The sequence below is a fragment of the Cygnus olor genome, chromosome 7 (assembly GCF_009769625.2).
Source record: "Cygnus olor isolate bCygOlo1 chromosome 7, bCygOlo1.pri.v2, whole genome shotgun sequence".
In the NCBI taxonomy this organism is placed as follows: Eukaryota; Metazoa; Chordata; class Aves; order Anseriformes; family Anatidae; genus Cygnus; species Cygnus olor.
The window spans coordinates 1,679,042-1,704,530 of record NC_049175.1 but is presented as its reverse complement, the minus strand read 5'-3'; the positions used below and the strand labels follow the sequence as shown (position 1 = coordinate 1,704,530).

At 40.2% G+C, this 25,489-nt stretch overlaps 2 long non-coding RNA genes across 2 annotated transcripts in view; one reads left to right on the top strand and one right to left on the bottom strand.

Annotated features, from left to right (window-relative positions):
• Positions 1 to 25,489, bottom strand: part of LOC121073405 — a 140,063-nt gene that overhangs the window by 23,499 nt on the left and 91,075 nt on the right. The gene's annotated exons all lie outside the window — the stretch shown is intronic.
• On the top strand, positions 3,112 to 6,453 carry LOC121073404. Its single transcript, XR_005821692.1, has 3 exons — positions 3,112 to 3,861; positions 3,958 to 4,096; positions 5,881 to 6,453. It is a non-coding gene; the product is annotated as an uncharacterized LOC121073404 (long non-coding RNA).

The window sequence follows — 25,489 nt, the reverse complement described above, 5'->3', positions numbered from 1 at the left end:
AACTCAGTATTTTTCCTGCAGGAGTATGTGAAGACATGGATTGGAACAGGAGATTTTGAACAGGATTCAAAAAATGGCAGACAGATGCAGTCTGTGTCAGACCATTACATTAGCTAGGTACTCAGATCAAATGGGTAATTTCAAAGCTGTCTCTGGCTGATTCCCTTTCTAGAGGTGAACTGATTTTTCCAAGAAGACTTTCTGGAAAGAATTAATTTGCATTCATGTGTGTTGCTACTCGCACGTGGAGATGAAAGACATCTAGATAAAAGACCTCTAAATGAGGGACATACGGCCAATAGTCAAGAGGCTGTGATACCTAGGTATCGGTCTCTAGCACAATGCTCTTTGCCAGCTTCCCAATTTAATGCTTAGTTTTACTTAAAAACTCACTCTCCCATCCATCCCCAGCCAATTCGAACACTGAATGATTTGAAAAGCCCTAGGTTGGCATTCTCCGTCACGGATGACATCTGCACCTTAAGTATCTACACATAGCAATAAAAATGTGCATCTTCTAGAGATATAACACTATTTTCAGTCATTTTTTAAAACGTAAACACAGTTTTTCTGTGATGAAAGATGGTAAAGAAAGAGACAGTAAGGAAATCAACACAAACTAGGAAACGGAGATTAAAATTCTAGACTTGCCAGACAACTTGATGAACGGTGAAGGCAGCAAAAGCACAGCAGTCCAGTCTTCATGCTAAATTTGGTCCAGGTGCTCAGGATGTTCAGTCCAACATTTTCAAGGAGATCTACCAAACAGACAGTATCAATATTCTTCCAGTAGCAAGACATCAACAAGCCCACATGACATGGAAAAACCTTCTATGGAGCCCATTCCAAGGACTGTGCTAGTACTCCCCATGTGGAGCTCTAGAGGATTCCCTGCAAAAGGCTATAGATTGCCCATGATGGAAAGGAGGATAACCAGAAGATCTGATGTTATTTGCTTCCTTTGAGCGAGTAACAACTCTCACAGGTGAGATTTGAAGACAACAGGCTAATGGCAGCCTTTGAGCCACCCACGTTTCAGTACTAGGTGCAGCTTACATGAACTGTAGTGGGTATTACAAACAGGTTTCTGATCTTACCCCTAAAATTAAAATCTATATACATATATTTTCATGCTATTGAGACAAAATATTGGGATCTATCTGCATGTGACATTTCTAATAACCCCAGCTCCATAACCTCTAGATAACAAGCCAGCTGAGTAGTAGCTACTCATTCAATTACACAAAGCCATTCAGGCCAAGAGCTGCTGGGATTTATCACAGAGAAAAAGGTTTAAGGCTCTTCAGAAATAAAACAAACAAGTTGTAGTTTCTGAAACAGTATCATGTTCCCAGGCTGTAATAATAACAGTTGCTACCACTGGGTGAATTGCCCTTTTGGATTTGAAATTGTTGATAACAGCAGCAAGAAAAGCCAAGCTGTGTGTGAAACAGAGTTAGTTTTACATCTGAAATGAAGGTTGTCCCACAAAAGAGAGGGTCGGCTAAAACATGCATTGGATGCTTTTGATCAGGACAAAAGAACAGGCTCTAACTCCAGCTTTACTGAGTATTTCCTACAGGACAGTGAATAAATGACCTCCATTCACTCTGTATTTATTTCCCCAGCAGTGTCACAGGATGGCAGATTGGACCACTTGGGAAGACATCCAGATGCTGAAACGATGGACAATATGATGCAAAGAGCAAGATATTGGCCTTTCCACAGTTGTAGATGACCCCATGTCTAGATTTGTCTCATACACATATCCTGTTTCTTTTCATAAACAAGATACCTTAAGCCTGTTTTGAAAAGAAATCAACAGTGTTAATTAGACTTAGCAATGACATGGACACTTTAGTCTGAGTTGAAACGTGCTGGAGTTTGGTTGTCTGCTGGACACAGCAAGCAGGTCACAGAATTTTCATTTTCATAGTGTTCACTCACATTTTTACCAACACGAGCTGCTAGTTTGATTGACACTTCATACACTGCAAATCAGAAAGATGATTTTAGCTGCTGAAGTTAGAAATTACAAATAAAATCACAAATTTCAGGTATAAATTGTGACTTTTACGGCTTTACATAACACTCAGATGTTAATACTGGATTTACAATTTCCATCTTCTGATTTAAACGTCAATCCCTTTACCAAGCCTGGCCTGAGAGAAACCTCTCCTAATGGTGTTTTTTGCCTTGTATGAGGTAAAGAAATGGCCAGTTTGCCATTTCAGAATTGTGACTGCACACTTTTGTAGGTAAGTGAGGGCTGTGACCTGTGACCAGCTGAGAACTGCTTAATAAAATTTTAGTCAATTAAAATCACTCTTCAAGAATTGCCTAGCAAAGAGGTGAGGGGAAAGAGAACGGAAGAATATTAAAATTCCAGCTAAACTCTGTTGTACTACACAGTTTTGTTGTCTGTTCCAAAAGATGCATTGAGCCTGTTCCTGAGTAGCAAGTGAAATTTGTGTGACTGATTTTCTCATACAGTAAAGTATCTCAGTCTTGTAGAATCCTCCAGACAGAGGGTGCCAAAGACAGACATGCCTCACATGTCCTAAATATTTAGAGTATGAATATTAAAAGAGATAACAGACCTTGTAACCTCACACTTTTCTTCATTCGAAAGGAAAACTTGTAATTTTTTTCTGAAAAAGTTATTGTTACATCTCTGGCAAGAGCAGCCTAAAGTCAGTTTTCTTTAAAAGAACTAAATCAGTGCAGAGATTGTGTATATTTTGTATAGTTTGTTTTCTTAAGAACAAACACACAGAAATCTGTCCTGCACCAGAGGAAGTCTCAAACAGCATTCAGACCATATTCTCTTCCAGAAGTCACTGCAGAAGTATACAATGTGCACGTCCTGGGATGTGATTATATCTTTGTATTAGCCTATTAGCCTTCAATGAAGCATTGAATGAACTCTTTGTTAACTCCCTCAAGACTTCTACATAATGTAAAGTAACATAAGATATGTTTATCTAAAGTTGAAAAACTAACACATTCAGAAAAACAAATTTCAGATCACAGAAAAAAAGCATCATGTGAAAACATCTGCCACAAACATGTCTTTCCACTACAAAGGTATGATCTCGTGATATAAGGGCAATGCAGGTAGGCCTGACCTATTAATTTGAAAAGGAACTCCAAAATGCTACCAGCAGGAAAACTGACTCTGAGACATGATCTATAAAACCCAATTAACCACAGTAAGTTCTACGCTTTCCTTCTGTAACATCAAAACATGAAAGTTTATACCTTGTTATTTAAAAACACAACATTAAAATCACATATACACACAAAAAGAATTCTGGGAAAAGTCAAGATTTTAACCGCAACATTTACTCTTCGCTGTGACATGTCCTGTATACTTAAGATGTGAAGAAAACACGTATTTCTTTTTTTTTTTTTTAAGCCACATAAACAAGAATAGAAGTTCCACCTGAAGAAATTTTTGTAGAAGAGCAAACTTGACCATTCTCCAAATTCTGAAAAAGTTAGATTTCTCATCCTTAATGCTGCTGTTCCTTTCTGCATTCCTTTCTTTATAAAGGGTGCTGCCAGAAGGCAGTGATAGGGTTACTTGCTTTGAACATTGTGTGTTATGCAGTCAGATATTACCTACCCATCCCAGCATGAATTATGACACCAAGTTCGTATCCTAGCATGAATTATGTCGCTAAGTTTCTGACCTAAACATGTGTTGTTGCTAAGCAGTACCCGGTCACAAGATCTCCTGTAATCTGCTCCAGTAGAACAGCAAGTGGTGATGTGCTGTGGTCAGTCTGGTAACATGATACTTCTGCTCCCACGCTGGACAATAAAACTCATATTTACCATTATGGATGGCAAGTTCAGGTCCTTTAAAACAAGTTCTGAGAATCCTTTCTCTTAAATGAAAAAGTTCAGCTCTTCTGTCTGCAACAGGTCTTGATATCATCTTCTCCCTGGCAGAAGTCCACCCAATATTGATGGCACGCACACGGGCCCTTCATTATACATGACAGCTTTTCATGCTGTAAAGAATATTACTTTTGAAGGAGGAGCAGAGAAGAAAAACTGATCTTCCTTCTTGCAAGAGAGGCTTGAAAAGGTAATCGAATTGCAGACCAGGCAGAGAGGCTCCTTGCATATGTATAAATTGTTGGATTTATTCTTGGCTTTAAGGAATCAGTTCTGTTTGACATATACCTCAGCCAAAAGCCTGTGCTCTGATGCAGAATGGAGTGATCATCCTAGACAGAAATGGGTCATGTCTGGGGAAAAGAGCAAAAAATACGGTTTCCTGAGCCACTCAAGAATACCCAGATCACCTTTGCAAGCTTGCAAGCTGACACAACACTTGAGTCAGTTTAAAAAAAAATATGCTGCAAATGATCTGTTAAAACGCCAGGTCTTGATGAGTTTCATCACAGGACTTGATCCCTTTTCCTCTTTGTTCCTCGGGAATGCTTGAAGCACAGTCTGTCCCCAGGCTGTTGCTGTAACATGTAAGGGCAGGAGATAGGCTGTGCCAAGTCAGACCAAGGCCTGACTGAGCTCATGACATGGTTCTCTGACAAGAGAAATGCTTATGGCTAGGGAATAGCAGAATCATAAGAGAAACACAGGCATGCATGTTCACAGAAATATATAGATATAAAACTGTAAACCATGGTATATTCTCTCAACCAATAGCACACCAAGTTTCAAAGGATTTCTTAAGCCAGAGAAGTGCTTAGGACACTTAGCTTGCTGTAGCACACGTTTGCAGATCATTCTTATATGAATTTCTCTTGGGGCAACGTTGGGGCAGCCAGCGTGGAGGGAATCAACACCCCACAGCAGCAAGTTCCATAGACCAATTGCATCCCTGAGGAGGGAGGATGAGGAAGGGCACGCTGTTGTCTTATACAAGGGCTGCAAAATCATCAAAACCCGTCTGTATCTATCACTGTCCGACTGCTAGCTGGCAGGAGTTAACTCCTGCAGGAAGTTCTGTACACTGCAGAAACTCACTCCCAGCTTCTCCAGCAAGTTAAAGAAAGAAAGGAAGAAAAAAAAAAAAAAAAAGCCCTTGAGCAACCTTAAAAACAAAATGAGGTTTCCTTTACACCCATCACTATGAGAACTGTTGAGCAGCTCAGGTAACTTGGATGTAGCACTGACAAATGGTGGAAATCAACTGTTCCTGAGGCAGCTTTCAGAGGTGTTGGATGCAGACAGCTGTGCAATGGTGGATGAGGGTGCAAAGGGACACAAGTGACAGAACAGGCTGTGAAGGCACAAAAGCTTGTGGAAAGCAGATGTAGCACTGGACAGAAATGGCACTGATGCAACTGTCCTGCTTGGGTGCCACCAAAGGACCACTAAAGCAAACCAAGCTCCTCTTTCACAGGCACTTAGCTCTTCCAGTGCAAGTGTTAAAAATCAAGAACAGAAACCATGTTGACGCTTTTTTTTTCTTTAGTAATTATCTTTAATTGTTGTTGCAATAGCAAAATCTAAGTACCAACCCTGCCTATTATCCATGGCCTAACTATGCCCTGAGCAGTTCTCAGGAATCAAGGTGGGGTTGTTTTGTTTGTTTGTTTAAAAAATAAAAAATAAACTGATTTGAAAGTGATGAAATGCCCCATTGATAAAGTGACACAAGATATAGGGACAACTACAGTATTTGAAGCATCAGCTGAAAACATTCCTCTCCTTCAGGCCTGGTCCTGTAACTCTAACATTGAATCACAGGATCTATAAGGACTGTTCACATAAAAGTCACCCAGTCAGATTAAGGTCTGTGCAAGAGCCTGAGCTGGCTGAATGCCACTTTCTAGAACTTAAAAACTCGCTTGTGAAGCACTGGGAAAGGTAATACTAAGAATCTTCCTGTCATTTCTATAGGTAGCATGTCAAGTCCTGCCCTTGAAGATACAGTCTACGTGCAGTTCAAGTCAATGCAAACAGCAGGCGATCCCTCTCTTCCTAGCACACATTTCAAAAAATTTGGTTTATCCTGCGTAACACATACAGAGGATCAGCTTCTTTCACACTTTACAGACCTTCAGCAGACCTTCTATTTCTCTAAAATGAACAAACTACTGTTGCAATACCTGAATCAAATGGTAATACCTAGTCTCAGCCTGCACACTGACAGCATTTATGTTCATTTCTGTGGGATGTAGCGTGGCAAGAGCTGTGGATTTGATAAACACTGTCAGAACCCGTTATGGAACTGCTCCTCTTGATCTAAAATGTGAAAACCAAGCATCAGTCACCATAAAATAGATGTGATATAGCATAGAGCAGAATAATGGTTCTAGCACATATGGTATTGTGAGAAATGATTTTCTGTGACAGCAAAGTATGACAATGAACAGAAGACAAATGAATTTCCTGAACTGCTTCAGTAAAGGTTGCCTGTCCTGTAAAGACTTATATAGAACAAACTGACAAGATCACCTGGAATTACCTAATCTGATCTGCATTATGTGTGCCAGATAAAACATCTGTTTAAAGAAAATAAAACATACTTAACCGTGACTTAGATACTGACCAAAACCAGATCAAATAGTGGGAAAGTTTCCTTAAAAAAAGCCTTAAATCTTGTAAAGAGTTCTCAAACAATTTATATTAATGCAAAGACATGGATCTCATCACATTTTCTGTTTTACCAATGAGCATGCCACAGTTAATTTACATGTTCTAGTTCTGTGGTACATTGGTGAGTAAGTTTAAAAGTGAAGTTATTTGGAAGAGAAATAGGTAAAGTGGGAAGTATACAAGAAAAAATCCATGTCTGATCTATCAGGAGGAAAGGTACTTCTTAAATGTCATTGCCTTGTTCTCTTTGTGTGAGGAAAAAAAAAACAACTTTACATTACTGGATTTTAAAATGCCACTTTGGATTTGGAAACAAACTTTCCTCTGCAAAATCAAGCATTATTGATTTCAGTACCTGGTGGTTGTAAACAGCAGGAAAACAGAAGGCATAGCAGAAAAATTTGAATTTTGAGTGTGATGAGATGTTCATCAGTGAGATTCAGCTGAAACATTCATCATTGTTAGCAAAAACTTCCCAAACAACCCCAGAATTCACATAATCTGGATGTTTTTGGAAGATCTATCTTGAAACTTCTTTGCTGTGTAGGTCTAAATAGCCCCTTCTCTTTCAGAGTTTGTTGACTGGATCTTAAAAAGTTGCAGGAGGCTGTTTTCAAGTTTGGTGACAGAAGAGAAGTCTTTAAGCTGAGAACGCAGACAGGAGATTTAGCGCACGAGGACAGAGTGATGCATTGGGAACAGGCTGGCTGGAACAGGTTGAGAGCAGAGATGGAAGATCACTCCGGTGCTAAGGGTGATGTGGTAGATGATGGGAAGCTGCTCCAATTAGGGTGTGGGTGTAAGCGACAGCATGAGGGTGATGAGAAGAAAATGACTTTAACAGAGATGCTTGAAATCAACTGGAAAGGAGAAGAAAGTCAGAACAATACTTGTTAGGCAGGTTTTGCAGGCACTGGGACTGTTTTTCTAGCTGGATTCAGCATTCAGACAGCTGAAACACGTGCTCCATAGGAGGCTGCATGGGAAGCCAGGGGCCCACCATAGCCACAAGTTGCCTGAACCCCCTCCAGCTGCACATCCAGGAGTCTGGTGAGATAACCACAAACCACAGCTCTGCCTACTGTGCAATGGTTACAATCTGGGAGGCTGCATGATTGTAGTGACACTTGGATGTCTGCTCCAGTTGCCTAGAAAATGAGCTCTGAGAGATCTAACTAGAATCTGCTAACATGAATCTGGCAGCTCCCTTCCTGTTAAAAATAACAAAACTAATAGTGCTCTCCACTTACTTAAGGACACATCTTGAAGCATTTACTCTTTGTGAGCTAGCGCCTTCAACAGGACTACTAGGTACAAGTCAACTTTGACGCAAGTGTCCTTTAGCCAGGGCCTCCTTTGGGTGTCACGCCTCCTTCACCTCCTTTCAGGAACACCAGAAGACCTGTAACTGCAGACTGCTGGCTTCTCACGAGATACAGCCATGCCAAGGATTCCTCACTGCATTTGTGCACAGGAAACTTTTAAAGGTTCAGTCCCTCACTGCCTAACTAAAGTATTCCTACCTCAACCCCATGCCAGAAAACTTAGTCTGTTTCCTAGACTACTTACTCTTTTTCCCAGAGATATTCCTAGCTAGAACAAAAAAGATGCAGCTAAATCAACTTATATGGGAACAAATCTAAAACATGCATTGGATATGCAAAAAATTCCTGGGGAAGTGGCCTTTTTTTTTTCCCTCTCTCCTCAACTCAAGTTTTATGCGCCATCAATAATCAATGGAAGAGACCAATTGCTGGAGAGGGTGATTTATAAGAGGGGTTCATTTAGATGCTTTGAATCTCAGATGCTCAGGAAAAACTGTTTCTCCACTGACTATAAGGAGCCCTGAGAGACCAGGCTACTGAAGCACTACAGTAGACTTTCTCCTCAAAAGAGGCTCTTTTCTTTCCAGGTGTCAGAGAAACCATCACGACAATTTTCCTGAAGACAACAGTCTCAGGAGGCAGACCAAAAAGTGAACAACAATTATGGTTAACTATCTTCAACCATTTCCCTAAAACTCTTTAACAGCAGAAGAAAGTAGACAAATGAGTTTATACATTGAACTTTTCAGTAAATAACATACACAGAGAGGAGGGAACCTGGATTAAATTATTAGGAACAATGAAAATTCTTTTGGGGTAAATCTGAAAGGAAAATGCATGCTCTGTTCCACTCGGGAGGATCTGCTTCTTGTCACATATGGCATAAGTTTGCCAGGGTGCTTCTTTACTTTTGTAACAAAATAGCTTTGTGAATATGCTGGTCTCTGAAGGCAGACATGAGGAGGAACTGGGAATTCTTCAGTTCAGAGCTTGACCCATCTGATCAAATCCATACACTTCTCTTCAGCAGGAGAAAAGTGTTGTCGCTGCGTTGTCTCAGGCCCTGTACATCAACCCTAATCTTCCTCCTGTTTCATCTTTTCCTGTATTTTTAGTCTGGACAGATCATTCTGTTGTGCTTGAAGATTCACACACTCTCGTGCAACTGTTTTATTTCAGCCCTCGCTCAGCAAGCAGTGCAACAAAGGCCAGAAGAGAACGGTGAGCTCTGCGTACTGTCAGCGCTACGTAGTTCTGACTATTATTTCCGCTTGATGGCTTCAGTTTTATCCAAGGATTATTCAGTTTGGGTATAATGGGAGATTTACATGCTTGCACACAGGTCAAATGACAGTCAGAACGCACATGTGTTGCGATTTCTTCACCTGCAGATTATTCCTGGTGACTGTTATCTTAAAACTTCTCTAACCAGCCACGGCAGAAATTACTGTTTGAATCCTTCTGTTTGCAGATGGATACTGATGTCCTCCTGGTGTTCCAGGGGGATACCACTTAGCCCCTGTTTTTTTTGCTTTGACATTAAATTATATGTTGTTTCTAATAACAATTCTTACATATGCTGAATAGATCACAAACTCTCTCACTGGAAAAATCTGAATTTTTCCAAGTGACTGTTTCTTAATCCAACGCTGTTACCATGCTACTTCAAGTTTTAGATGAACTTGAACGAATGAACATCAACTGCAGTGCCATTCTCTCTAACCACATGAGCGACTACAAACACTTTGCCATTATTCCCAGTATTCCTAAAGGTTTCGGTAATCATTTGGAGACATTAAAGAGGAAGTAAACAGAGCTATGCTGATTTTTTGCTCCATGATAAAGCAAAACAACACCAACCTGAATTTCACTGCCTGTCCTGTAACAAAGCAGGCAAAGAAAAACAGTTTTGCAGCTTGTGAGGAGTTACTGTGAGTGGCTGAAATACAGCTGTGAATTCTGGATGTATCTAATGAGAATACAACAAAGGAAAAAAATACTGCTTCGTTGATGTATTCATTTTTAATGATGATATAGACATAAGCAGGATACATAATTTAATTTTCAAGTTTGTCTAGTTTCCCAGAACTGTGTAACTTCTACCTGTAGAAGAATGAAAGGATGGAAGTAATTCTCCAACGCTTTGGGTCTTTGGAATTGAGCATCTCCATACAGATATTCACAGTCACATGTGATCTAGCTTAATACCAACACCACCACCAAAATTCTATGGTATGAGTTACACAGGGATGAAAACTAAAGGAGTAGGACAGTCTCCTCCACCTCCTTAACATGTAGCAAATGGATGTGGGGTGAGAGCAGATAGAATTAGGAAGATCCCAAAATGGTTTTCCCAAATGCACTTATCACAAACAACAGGAAAATGGGCACTCCAGCTCCACCAGCTACACACGAGCAGGGAACAACCCCTTGGCTCACTTCAGGATCTTGTCACTTCGTCCTTCCTGAGCCAAGTATGTTGGCCACAACACAAAGGAAGTTATCACCTCTGGAATCCACCTCTCAGCTCTTAACCCCTTCGGAGACTTCCTTAGGATGCAGGACGTGTGCCAAGGGACAAGTTTTCCAAGGGACAAGTTTTTGGAATAAGAGCTTTAAAACAGAGACTTATTCAGTGACTGTGACAGATCAGATGCCTTTTTTGTTTGTTTAATTTTAACAAAGAGTTCCATCATAAATCTTCACTTCAAATTTGATTGCTTTATAATATATCATACTGTGATATAACTGGCATCTGCACTTGGCTCTTATTAGGTGATGCCATATGGTACAATTAGAAGTGGAGACAGAGGACCATCTAAATAAGTTAAACTTCGTTCAATCTACAATTAAACCATCCACATTCATCTGCATGCATTCAAGATACTAATTTAACCTCTGAAGAGGTTCCCATTTGATGTTGCTGATATCTTTTGTATTTTTGAAACACTAAATCACTAAGTTGGACTTGTATTGTAATTTGCATAAGTTGGGCATTTGTTTTCTAAATAAGATAGTTTCAGTCTCTAGCATGGTTAGCCTGACCATGAAGTTGTGTGCAGTTTCCAACACCTCACATTCTCAAGGCAAGCAGGGGCTCTTTTAGACATTTTTTGCCTCCCACTGGGACAGCTACACAATTGAATTAAACTTCATCTTGGGATACCCACATTCTAGCTATGGCACAAAATAAATCTGCATGTCATCAATAAAAGACTTTTAATTGGCAAGACTGTATTATTTATTCATGAAAAGATAAGCGAATCTTAGAAAGCCTTCTTTCCCAGAAGGTTAGGGGGTTGCACAAAACTCACAAATCTTTCTTGATAATCCTTTACTTGAACCAGAAATTATATTATGCTTTTATTCTTTCATGCCTAAAACTGACCAAGCGGGCAATGATTTATTAAGCTAGAGTCTTGAGTCTCCTGCCACACAACCCACTTAGTCACATCAATGGCTATGGAACAGATCATGCATTCTAAGATAGGCTATAATTTGTGTTAAAGAAACTTGTCTGTTTCAATTACCAAATTTAATTTGCAAAGCCCTATAAAAAGTTACGAAGTAAAAAGAAACAAAGCAGCTAAACTTTAGGTTGTAACATTACGTGTTATATATATGCACAGAGTAGAAGAGAAAATGTCATGGAATGGACCTAACTGATAAAAAATAAAAAATGCTTTCATGTAGCTAAACATTAAGTGGACCCTTGCATGCAGCTTTCTTCCAGTCTACAGTTTTGCATCTTGACTCTCCATTTACAAATAATCAGAGGTAAAGGCCATCGTATGCTTTTATATACCTTCTCAGTGAAAGACCGGAACAGAAGTCCAGTTGGAGAAAATACTTTTCTTGAAGAACTGACTCTGGGTTGTAAACAAAGTACCATGCCATTTTAGATGGCTATTAAGCACATCCTAAATTTGAATTCTAGTCTTGCTGATTTTAACTTACATCCAAGGTTATATGCATGACAGCATAGTTTAACTTGGTAATTTAAAACTGTTTTTCAGAGAATGCATTAGGAAAAACCAAGTCACTGCTTAGAAATAAGCAATTTCTCCAAATAAAATTATTTGCAGTATGCTAATCCATTAAAACTCACTCACTTTAGCAATATATCTAGAAATAATTGAGGCAACTTCAGTTTTATTCTTTACAGGTTAATAGTCTAATCTTTTGCTTTGAAACAATGGATAATGGAAGATACTATTTATTACTACCCTTGCAGTAGATTCCATCAGCTACTTATAACACAGATGAAAAAGCAGACAGGAGAAAGTACTTCAGGAAGTTTGTGACATCAAGCATTAAGCTGGCCTCAAATATCACCATAGCTTTATGATTTTCATTGCTTGTGTGAACAAGCAGTTCAGAGGAGGGAACGATAACTGGGAAGAAATAAATGAAAAGGCAGAAAGACAGCAAGTGGAAGATGCAAGGGCCAGGATGAGATGATGGCGAGAAAGCTCCACAAGCTCTCAGCCAGCACAGGCTGGCACTGACCAGCACCTGGCTCAGAGGAACAGATCCAGCCAGCACCCACCACCCTCGTGAAAAGGGGACACATGCCAGGCCGACTTGGCTCACTGCAAGTGTGAAGGAGCCAATTCCTGCCATAGAAATCGATTCTGTTTCATCAAACGATGAAACAAAAAAACAGCAAAACCAGCATCCAGAACTTAAAGAATTTAACCAAATTTAATTTTATATAACATTTGCTTGGTCAAGAGAATGAGAACTAGATTTAAGTCTCAGTCACATATGAATCAGGCAGGCATGTCAAGTGGGAATTGTGTTCAGGTGGAGCATTGCAGTCACAATACATGCCCACCAACAGGAAGATACGGTCTCCTTCTGCCAATGCCCCAAAGCTCCTTTTGTGCTACCTCTGAACACCCCATTTCAGCGGGTTGTATAAAGCACTGACAGCAACAGTTGCTCACTCTGAAGGTATCGTGAAGGTATACTGGAGTTAGCAGTACAGGTTTTGATCCCCAGACTGCAGCTGTTATTTGCTAAAACTATTATTATATAGAGATTGATTCAGACCTAGGGAGTTTTGAAAAGAAACTTGAGAGGCTGTTGAGCCATTTTAGTCACTTTTCAAATATTTGTGAGGGGTAGATGCAGTCCTATTTTAAGTGGAGACAGAAGAAGCTGAGGCAGCTGCGACCACAGCCCAACGCAGCACTGTCTGCTTCGCTGAGCAGCATTACTGGGGGGTGACAAAGCCCCCCAGGACAACAGGCACAAAGATGCAGGCTGGAACAGACACACACACCTGCACACACTTAGCAGCTACGCACTTCAAATACTTACTGACCTTCCTTTTCTATTTTAATTGTATTCATCTCTATTGCTCATTCAGCACCCTGAACTGAGGTATAGTTTCAATGTATATTACAATGGCTACTTTTTAGAAACCACCCTGCATTCTTCACAAGGGGTTATTTCAAAGTAGCACTCTAAAATGAAGAGATTGCTGGAAAAGATTAAATGTTTTCGCCAGGCTGAGAAAAAAAAAAAAAAATCACTGAATTTTAGAACCAGTAATCTCATTTCTTTTAATGATTGATGAGAGATCACTATTGAAACCTTCAAGTGAGTCAGCAGTGCATGCAGCACAGATGAAGTGCTGCAAGTGCAGAAAAACATACACCAGAGAAATTGTCTTGAAACTTCCCATTAAAAAAAACCCCTTTGCACCTGGAGAGAAGAGGCACAACAGAAACCTGGGGCTGCTCATAAATAAGTGTTTCTATCAAGAATTACAACAATTAAAGGTTGCTGTTATTAAAAGATGTAAACAAAGAAAAGGTACATTTAACCAAGTTAAAGCATTAAATCTTCTAGGGTCTCTACTATTTCTTTTGCTGAGTTAAAGAAGTTTTGCATTGTAATAGCACAGATGTTACTAACCATCTTCAGCTGGCCAAGATGTGAGGGAAATTCCTGTAATAAAATAGCACCAGTGCGGAAAAGTTTAAGAAAAAGATGATGTTGTATCATCTCTCAATGTTGACTGAAATCTGACCCACATGTGCAACTGGCAGGTCTATTTAGGGGGTGTCTAGTCCACAAGACAGGGTTTTTAGGTGGGAGAGTGTCTTTGTAAACTTAAGTTTTTTGTTTTGGAAACACGGTTTTGCAAATATGATGTCAACAAGACTATGTAAAAATGGCTGCTCTTCTTGGGAACAGAGAAGCCTGTATGCAAAAATGGCAAGGGCCTTTATTAGCTGTTAGCTTTTAATTTTCTCTTTGACATTTGTTACTGTTTATTCTCCTTATTAAAGATGTATCAAAAAAAAAGTAAAAAAATCCTCATGAATAGACAAAGTGAATGTCAGTGAACAAGCAGCTATTCGATATATTTAGCCAATATTTCAAAATAATAAAATATTGCAGAAATGAGAATCCATTTGTAATCATAGAAATGTAGGCTAAATTGTTTAAAAAGTTCATAGCCTTAAGTCTACTTTTTTTTTTTTTTCAGCCCGAGAATGAGCTTTTTGCCTTCCTTTACCTCTGTAATACCCTGGCCAGACTCACTCAGGCTTTTGTGCTGCTGGAACAACCTAATTATGACTTAAGACTGGGAGTCATCTTCTTTAGCTGCCATACACTCAGCATAACTTCAGCATATCTCACAAATGGCATTTGTGACATGTTTTCACCTCAGGTCTACCTGTCCCAGAGCATACTCCCCTGCCTAATCCTCTCATCCTCCTCAGACAGGCACTAAACACGGGCACAGCAGCCACCACTGACCTCTTTCCAATTATGTTATTTCCAGTCTCTGCATCCAGCTCACCACACAATCTTCCGTGTGCAGTTATCAGATATTCATGATACTGCCATCAAGCAACTGGAATTCTTTGATAGTTCAGAAAGATCAGCAAGCTACACAGAAGCAGCAGACTTGTAAGATCTGAACTTCATGCTCAAACCCTGTTAAATTCCCTTATTAAAACCAAGTATAGAAGTGTCCATAAGACATACTTGTGCTTATACTTAAGCTGCTGATATTTCTGCTTTCAAAATATTTTACTCCTGACTTCAGAGTTTATGCTGCTTCTATTTCATTCCCAGAGTGGATGTAAACTCAACAAATTCAGCCACTTTTTAAGCAATTTTCAACTCTTCCACTACTCCTTCTGAAATGCATTGCAGCTGCCAGCAATCAGCTCAAATAGGTCATGAGCAGAAATGGGATGGCACTAAATCTCTTAGACTGTACAATTCCTGTTGTGGGACTTTTGGGTGTTTTGATGTTTTTTTTCTTTTTTTTTTTCCTCAGTTTTCACAGGTCTTTGTTTGTTTGCTGGAGGATGTATGTGAATCTTCCACCTAGAAAGTTTACTCTGTAAAACAGTTTTGAATGGAGATCCAACAATTTTACTCTGCTTTTTTCTAAGTAGAGGGGTGTTCAAAGTGTCCTGAACATCAGCTCTGTTCTCCACTCTCCTAGCAAGGATTAAACCTCAAGGCTCCGTTCAAACTTCATCCTGACATTACTCAGTAACTGGCAGAGGAGGATCAAGGGTAACTGCCATCACTGATACAAGGGTGTGCTTTGGTGGTGGTGTGTTTTTTTTTCTTTTCCCAAAAAACTCTAACCATAAATGTGCTCTATGAATAGCTCTGCTTCTGCAGTTCAGTCAAAGCTTAGCAGTTGTGAATTTTCAGTATCAGAACTACATTTGCATTTGGTTGCTTCAGGCAAAATACTCAGAATGCAAGACTTTAACAATACATGATTTGATTTTTGGAAATACAATTACCATGGCACAGTCAGTGTCAGGACTCACGACAGCCACCAAGGACTACTGCAGTTATCATGTAAGGATCTCAAAGCACACAACCAACTGTCATTAGGTATCATAGCACCCTTATGATTTAGGCAAAAAGGTATAAGGAGACCATCAATAATGGGCAAGGATACTTCAAATAGTCTCAGGATAGGAAAGGATGCCTCTGCATATATTACATTTGTGCTCTGGGCTGCGCCAATTTCACTTTTGCCTTTGTTGATCAAGGTCCAACAGAACTGACAACCCAGAGAGGAGATCAGCTTCAAGGATAACAGCAAACTGATACCAGCAAGCTCAAAGTCCTAACAGCCAATTATTGGGATACCCAGAACCAATTACCATCACATTAATGCAATCTTTATCATACAAGCTCATTTCAGCTAGTCTAGTCTTTAGGAAAGATTCCTTCAGGAGGGAAAGCTTGCCAATCCCATCTCACAGGTCTCCAGAGGCTCACACAGAGCCAGGTGGGCCCTTCTCCTTGGGGAACAGAATCCAAGCTTCGTGTGCTCCTGATCACACCCTGCTGGCTGAAGGTCAGCAGACACTGTTCTCTTTCTTTCTCCTCCCCGTGTTATTGCAGTGGTGTTCACGGTTCCATTCCCAGCTGGAAATGTAACTCCCAAGATTCCCATTTTATTATTTCATTATTTTATTGTTGTGTTGATATTTTTATTGTACTTGCAGGGGAACAAGGAAGACGGAATTCTAAATATTCTGATTTTTAGCTAGCTTTGATTATCCCTGGATGACTCCCACTGCCTTCTACCCCAAAGACAGCTACTGGAACTGACACTGAAACTTTTCAAAATTGAAGTTAATTTGTGTTAACTACCTTCAAAAGGCCTCAACAATAACTCTTATTCCAAATCAAGCTTTGATGCACTATAGAGTTTGCTACATTTGAATTAAATATTCCCCAGTATTACTCTGCTATTGTTTAGGTGAACAATTATGTGCAGATGCATCCCTGCTTCAGCGCAGTTTCAGTCATGTATAGACAGCCACTCTGAATAGGTCTCTGCAAGCATTATTATCTAGTTTGATTAGGGTATTGACTGTATACAATCGTTTTTGGAGTCCCAAAAAAATGAACTGGAGGTTCTGAAGATAAAGGTAATTGACTGAAAGAAGAATGATCACTATACCTTTCAACTTCCTCTATGTAAAAGTATCACTCCAATATACAAAAGAGCTTTCATTGTACAGTTATGAAAATCACTAGATATTCAGCCAAATGTTAAAGTGCAACACAGCAGAAGGTTTTACTATGAAGAAATGCCCTAAGAAAATATCTGTGAAAGGATTTTGAAGTTCCAGAGAATACCTGGAATTACAGGTAATAGTATCTATAATGCCACTGCATTTTTTGCCCTTACTGACACTACCTGATTCCCTGTTACCAGCTGTTTTTTGGTGTCCCTCCCCCCCCCCCCCCCCCCCCCCCCCCCCCCCCCCCCACCCCCCCCCCCCCCCCCCCCTCAATTCCTCCAGGCCTCTCATACCGATAATGGAATACAATTCCTAACAGTTACCCAGTGAGGTAACTGATGTTAAATGAACTGGTTAAACTTTACAAGAACAACATGTAATTTGGGGTCAAAGCAAGTGGTGTCAGAGAGACTCCACTGCAAAGAACCAAGTGGAATTCCTATGGGAGAAAACACAGGAATGTAAGAGAGCCATTTCTGCAGAATAACTTTATAAACCCTGATTTATATCATGCGCCATGAAGCTTGGTTTATTAGTGTGTGTAAAGACTTCAGGATGACTTAAAATTAAAGATTACTAAGCAGCAAATGAAGCACATTTAACATATCTCTAGTATGAATTTCCAGAGATGTTCAAGACTATCCACCTTGCAAAGAGGGTGGTTCTCTACAGGTATAAACGCCTGAGTTGCTAGGGGTACACCAACTGCAGGAGCTACAAAAATCAGCACCAGAAGAAAAAAATCAGTTTATGATTCAGCACAAACTAAAACCAATATGTTTTTACATACAAAAACATTCACAGTTGAAAGAAAATTAAGCTGTTTACTGTAAAACAGAATACTTGATTTTAACAATCATAGCAGGCGTACTTATTGGTTTGTTACTGACATGGTGCAGAAGTTGCATCCAACCTGATACCTTGAAAGAAAACAAACATCCTGAAAAATATAATCTAATCGCAGTTGAATAAACGTCCCTAAATGTTACTTAAAAAAAAAAAAAGAGAAATGAATGTAAAAAGATGAGACTAAGAAAACAAAAGGGGATCTTGAAAACGAGGTATTTACCACCTGAGGCCTCTATCCCTTTGATATTTTCCAACACTACAGGGCATGCAAGGCCTGAATCAGCAAGAAGCTGAGTGGCCTCAGATTCTGCAGCTGCTAGTATGAAAGAAGCCTTCTGTAGAAGGAGCTCAGTCTGGGGTGGGACCTAACACCAACTGCACGTGCACTGTTCTTGAGTTGTGGCTGGCTGCCTATTTGTCCTGAACAGAGTGTTCTTGTCCCAGCAGTAACTCATCAAATGCATGGCATGATTATACAGATCCAAATTATATCATGGCCTGCTACCCTCTAGAATAAGCCCCCTCCTCCTTTTTTTATTCACATAACTGAACAAGACTGTCAAATTTGACTTCTACTTGCAGGATTAGAAGACTAATTTTGCATAGGAGTGCCTGCACACCTCCTGAATCACTACAGGAAGCCCACACCAACTGCCTCTGATGTAGTCACTGCAACTTGTTGCAAGAAGACAAGGATCTGATTCTGCTTCTGATTACAAACATGCAGTCTCCACTGTCTCTAGAGCATCATTTAGCCTTAAGGTTTATTTATGAGAGCTATTGGGTGAGCAAAATATTTAATTCATTACGGTAAACTGATCAGAAAGCTAAAACTGCACAACATGAGAAACTGCCTGAGCATGAGTCGGACTTACTCGATCTCCCTCCTCCAGAATTTCCTCCAAACTCGAGCAAAACAAAAACCAACAGTAGTGTTTAAAAGGGAGGGGTAAGGGGGGAAATTTTGCTGGCTAACAGAGCAGACATCCTGTCAAGCGACTGTAATGACCAGATGAAGTGATTTCAGAATCTAGTTACTTACAGAGAGCCTCTTCAGATGCCAACACTACATTTCCAAGGTGGAGAAGAAGAATCCCTGCTCAGAAACAGCATTCAAATTGCACATACTTGGAGTTAGTATCTACAGACAATTTATTAAGGTATTATAGTGATTTGGCAGAAAATAACACCCAATGCTACCAATTGTTTTAATATTTACCCTTTCAGCAGTATTGAAGGAATAAAATTGAACTGTTCAGTTTTCTGATGTTTAGAATACACTTGGAAGCACTGGAGTGTTTTTCACTTTCAAGACAAGAGATGCACACCATTTCTGAGGAAGGCTAACATATCGTCACGTGGCTGTGTTAGCACAACACTACATCTAAAATGAAAATTAGAGACCAGACTAACCAGAGGCAGAATGTCATTTGGGGGGATTTTTTCATCCATGGGAGTTCTGGCACTTAAAAGGAATTGGTTTGGTACTAAAGGTTTTGGCAATGCCATCCCATTGATGACAGTCAAAATCATCTTATCCAAGGCTTGACTGGGTAATGGATAATCCCTAGTCAGAAAGGGTTTGGATTACTACCCCCACCTTGCTTTTATCTTTACTTCTAAAATTGAAACCCAGGAGCTTTTTGGAGGAGATTTCTTTCTGACAGATAAAAGGAGAATGATGTTTTCTTGTCAGGGTTGGCGGATTAAAGACAGGATAACATTGGGAAGCATCTCTGCACATACAGCAACCCACCAAGACATAAATCTGCATCCATACATTGTTATTGAGGAAAATTATGGTGACATCACTGTAAGAAATCAAATATTGATGGAAAATGCATCTTGTCTTAAAAACCAATGTCATTGAAAAATCAGAGGAAAGAGATGCATTATCCTACTATCCCAAGGCCCAAAGAAGCACGCATGTACACACACATGCATACAGGCGCATGTAAAGACACAGCTCTTGGATATTTAGCCCTGATCTCTTGTGTAACAAATTTCACCATATAAGGAAATTCACATTCTGAGCAAACAAATTTTTACAACATACCTAACAGGTGAAGCAGACCCTTGCAAGTCAACACCAGCTGACACCATCCTTCATCACAAGAACACTGCATTTTTATGTACTGACTTAAGGCATTTCTAAGGTAGATGTACTTTAAATTCCAGATTAGGACCTACTAAGATTTGGTATACAAATTGGGTCTCTAGTCTCAGAATTTCTCATTTGTTTCTTAACACACAATTGCCCTGATTTGTCCCCTGGGAAAGCAGGCAGCCAGAGAGCAAAAACGGGTAGGTTTTCGTTTGTTGTCTAATGTTGTTCTTTCTCCAGTAGGAACTTAATCTTTGGGGCATTCTGTCACCCTTGCTGGAAAAGGTGACACTGGTATTCACAAGAACTGCAAGTCCTACGCTAAGGCTGTAGACTTCCATTATCGTTTTTTTCTACCGCCAGAAACTTTAATCAAGAGTAAGTTCATTAATAGGAGTGATATCTATTCTCTAAATCATGACTGCTCTTCTACAGATACAGGCATAAAAGTAGAAAGTGAGGGACTAATCTAGTTTTAGCTTGCAAGTGGAGTAAGAATTTCTAAGCCAGTATCTCCCAGAGTGCGAGAGTGACTGACAAGGACACGTTAAGGCTTAGAGACCTTTAACATTTCACAACAGAGGAACTAGTCTTATGGACTTGTATTTCTGAAAGCAAAGGGGAATGGGAGGGAAGAGTAAAGGAGATCAAATTCAAAAGACTGAGAATAACATCCAATACATTACCCAAATATTAGCCAAATCAATTTAGTCTTTTCCTGTCCTTTGATCAGGCAGCATTAAACTATGGAGACTCTGATTGTTGGAAGCAGAATTTTGACTTAAAATTTGACATTATTAGGCACACCTTGCAATACACAAGGATAAAAAACATTCCAGTTTTCCCTAAAGAGAAAGAGGGACTGAGTCATCAGAAGTAGCTGGTGCTTCATGCCAATTCCTTCGTGATTCCCTTCCTCAACTTTTTTTTTTTTTTTACGGTTTATGTATCTTCAGAAATGACTACTACAAGTGAAGATCAAATATAGAGATTTCCTTAAGCTCAAATTTGAAAGCATTTAGTAGAAGGTACCTGACAAAACACTTTAATTATTAACGAGCAAGAGGAGCAGGCAAGCAACTGTGCTTTCTGAAAGTCCCAAATTCTTTTAATGTACTACCTTTGGGTTTTCTTCCCCCTTTCCACCTTCTTTTTCCAGCAGTTCTTTCGGAACCATAACTTCAAAGGCTGTTGTGTAGCTTATATCGTAAACAGTTTTATCCTGCCCTCAGGACAGCATCAATCCAACAGAAGATCCACCAGTATGCTGTTGTCATGGACACAGATGGTTGAAGTCTGCATATCTTTTCCACTGAACAGTTTAAATGTGTGTCCTGGTTTCAGGTAGGACAGAGTTAATTTTCCTCCTAGTAGCTGGCAGGGTGCTATGTTTTGGATTAGGATGAGAAGAGCGCTGATAACATGCTGATGTTTTAATTGTTGTAGAGCGGTGCTTACACCAAGCCAAGGACTTTTCAGCTTCTCACTCTGTCCTGCCAGCGAACAGGCTAGGGATGCAGCAGGAGCTGGGAGGGGACAGACCCAGGACAGCTGACCCAAACTGGCCAAAGGGGTATTGCATACCATCTGACGTCATGCTGAACAATATATAGGGGTGGCTAGCTGGGGTGGGGGGCTGGCTGCTCGGGGGTAGGCTGGGCATCGGTCAGCAGGTGGTGACCAATTGCATTGTGCATCACTTGTTTCGTACACATTATTATTAGTAATACTATTATCATTATTATTATTGTTATTATTTTCCTGTCTTAATAAACTGTCTTTATCTCACGTCACAGGCTTCACTTTCCAGTTTCTCTCCCCCATCCCAGAGAGGGAGGTGGGAGGGTGAGCAAACGGCTGTGTGGTGTTTAGCTGCCAGCCGGGTTAAACCACAACAATGTGGAATCAAGTAACCTAGCCCAGAATGAAGTACATGTAAACTAGAAAAAAAAAAAAAAGCAATCCTTTCTGTGCAGATTCAAGTAGCTCCTGATATTCAAGAACAACTAACTTAAGTCACAAGAAGCACCTTTCTTCAGTGGATCCATCTGGGATGAGAGCACTCATGAAAAGTATCGACTCAATGCCAAAACCCCAGAAATCTTACGAAGATGCTGCACATAAAAAACTGAGCAGGGTTTTAGGAGGGCTGCAGGGCTGATACCTACTGTTTGGTCTACACTATTTATTCAGGCAATGACAGTAAGGTGCTTGCAAAGGAAAGGTGCAGAGCTGCTCAAGTACAAGCTGAAGTCTACAGCCTCTCAGAGGACTGCAAAGACACACATTGTGCATCGTCTTACAGCAGCTGCCTTTCCTACAGGAGGGCAGTTTTAATCCCTTTCCTTCCTTCTTTGCAATAGGATCACCCTCCTTTTTATAGCATCATTAACCTCTCTAAATAGTTTTCTCCTCTCTTTGGTAACTCTGAAATACAAATGAAAGACAGGGGGGGAGAGAGATAAGAGTCAGGAGAGACATGTAGAGTGAAACCAAGAAGGAGCAGAGGAAAGAGAAGAGAAAGCAGGGAAAGCCAAACGCCACAGACGCAACAACCACCTATGGTAATTACACGGGATCATAATTAAACTTAAAAAAAAAAAAAAAAAGGGAAGCCATGGTATTAGTATGAGAGCCAAATGCTGCCAAAATCAAATCCACTTTCAGCACTCAAAAACAACACAAGGAAAAATTTAAGAAAAAAGATGAGGTCAACATTACAAGTGTATTACCATCAAGGACCCACAAGTATTGCCCCTGTATGCCCTCCTCAGAAAAGACAAAGGAGCATGCTGAAGTGAGGACAGACGCCCCGATAAAACAACTGTTGCAGTTGTGTGAAGGACAAAAGATATAAAGACAAGTTGAGGAGTGTGCATGCAAGCACACACTAAGGAGCAGCATCAGATTATATTTACAGGGCATAGGAGATGCTAACAAAGGGGACTCTGGAACGGAAATATGAATGGCTTTGATAGCTAATCCTTAATTTAACTCAGCAACTTAATGAGAGGAAGAAAAATGACACAAGAGAAAAAACAATGGGACAAAAAGGAATGGCTCAAGTCCCTTACACAGGCAGGCTATTAACTTAGCAGGGAGCTAAATACCATCCATGTTGGAGACAGAACCTCACTGCAGTCGCTCCTACTTCCATTTATTGCATAAACCCTCTCTTTACATTAGAGGTTGCATGGAGACACCAGCTGACTTGTCCTAGATGTGGTCCATTGATCTGTTCCACATTAAGTTATATAGTGAGCAAAACTTCTTCGGCTGAGTGGCATCACAAAGAACAGTAGACCACAAACAACAGTAGAGCTGAATAGGAAACACAGAAATATTTATATTGAAAACACAATCTGCAGATAAATAACGTGCTCTAAAATGCATACAATGTTGTGACTAGAGACAGGCACAGATGTGAGACATACCCAAAAGAATGGCCAGATCTTCTACTGCAGCAAGTTACACTACACGATTTTACACCCCAAGGACATGATTTTAGTGTTCTTACTCTCCTGTAAATTTCAGGAACTCAAATGACAACCAGCTAGAGCTGCAGTCAGGAAGGGCACAGTGCCATAGCTACACAGATAGAGCCACATGTCGAATTGTTAGTGTGCCTCTGGATATGGGATGTCCACGTGCAAACTTCCTTTGCAGGAAGGAGAACGATTTGAGGATGGCAGGGATGGCAACACAGACCTACACTCCCAGAAGCAGAATGGAAACAGATACTTTACCCAGTTTTAAACTGCACACACTTTACAAGTATCACTATTTTTGGTTTGATCCCATTCTTGTTTTTTGAATCTTCACTATGGTCATTATTCACCATGTCAAGTAATCCAGAGGTGGGTTTCCTGCACCACACAGTCACTTTTCATATTGATGAGCTGCAAGTTTTGGAGCCAAGCTCATCTGGGGGCCAAAACTCACACTAAAAACCAAGTCTGTGCCTTGCCTGTCTGGTTATCTATGAGGGTATCCCTAAAAAGCAACTGGAACTCCCTGAACGACGGTTTGCATTTCACTACAGAGCTAGGGTTTCCTCCTAAATACATTCTGGACAGAAGGAGAATAAGCTGCACAGCCTCAGGCTGAAAGGCAGAGACAGCTCCTTAAACCTCCCCAGGGCACGAGGGGGGCATGGACAGACCCTGTCCATCTCCACACACAGCGTGGCAGAGGGGCTTCAACCGCTGCGAGGTTGTGCTCACGCTGCCACAGCCGGAGTCTCTTAAGTGTGGGTACTGTCAGGCAGAAGTTGATAAAGTTGGCCCTTACTGCCACCCTACAAACAGCTGCCATGTCTTTGCTGAAATGGGGCTGTCCTGACAGGGCACAGAGCTGGAGGCCCAGCACCCCAAGGCCATGCACTTGGGTTTCAAACAAAACCGCAGCCCAAGCAGACCTTTAGAGAGACAAATTTTCAAAGTTTGGTCTTAAAAAGGCGTGACCTGACAGGAACAGCCTGGGAATGTAACCAGCTAAATCCAACTAGGCACATAAAAACAACAACAGGTTTGTCTTGAATACCAATTATTTAAAAAAACCATTAATAGTCACAGCCCACCATATTTTCCTGACATTGTGCTGCCTTATGCTCCAAGTCACTCATTTAGATCCACATCTGTTGATTTGCTGGTATTCCCTAAATATCAATTTGAAAGCATCAGATCCAGAGCCTCTAGCGATTACGCTCCACCATCATTATAATTAATCTTTCTTAGTTTGCATAGCATCTTTGCAGTAAAATGCTTTCTAGAGATGAGGCATTTCTGGATTGAAAGAGAACTGGCGTGTTATCTGTTATTTATGATGAGTAAAAGTTAAGTTTAAAAAAAACAAACCAACTGAAACCACAAAATAAGAGTAAGAAAATCAAAACCAACTTTATATATGACTTCAGAAATAACAAAATCCAGAAGGATATTACAGCAAATAAACAAATGTATGTAAAACCACAATATTAGATAGCGATATTTTAGCTTTGTCAGATTTTATTTCAAAGCCACTGCACACCTATGGAAAAGGTTCCATGCCACATTTCGTGACACTACACATCCACATTTTGTGCTACCATGCATGGAAAAGCCAAAGGTTAAACATCAAATCTACAGCATGTCTGCATAGTTTTGGCATCTCTCATCTCACCCACAGATTTGTTGAGCCCTTAATTTACCCTTTGTCAAATCCAAATATAATATCACATGCAAAGTCTCAGAGTAAGTTCAATACTGTCTCAAAGAGATCAAATCCCAAACCCACAAGATAGAATTTTAAAGGGAGCAGGTCAAGTAATGAAAAGAGAACAACTATAAGGCTCTCTGTTTGCACCCCTACCCTGAAGCACTCACAATCAATTTCTCTACAAACTGTACATCAAAGACCCTCAACGATTTAGCAAATTATTTTACAGTGACATGAATAATCTCTCCCACGTATATACTAATTTTGGGTGCATAGTGGCAAAGTTGCAATGCTTGCACCTTGGAAAGCGCTTATCACACTTGTCAAAATTTGCTGGGTGGTGCCAATGGTCTATTTACTCTCCAGTTTGCCCTGGGAACTCAGTATTTGGTGTAAATCAGCAC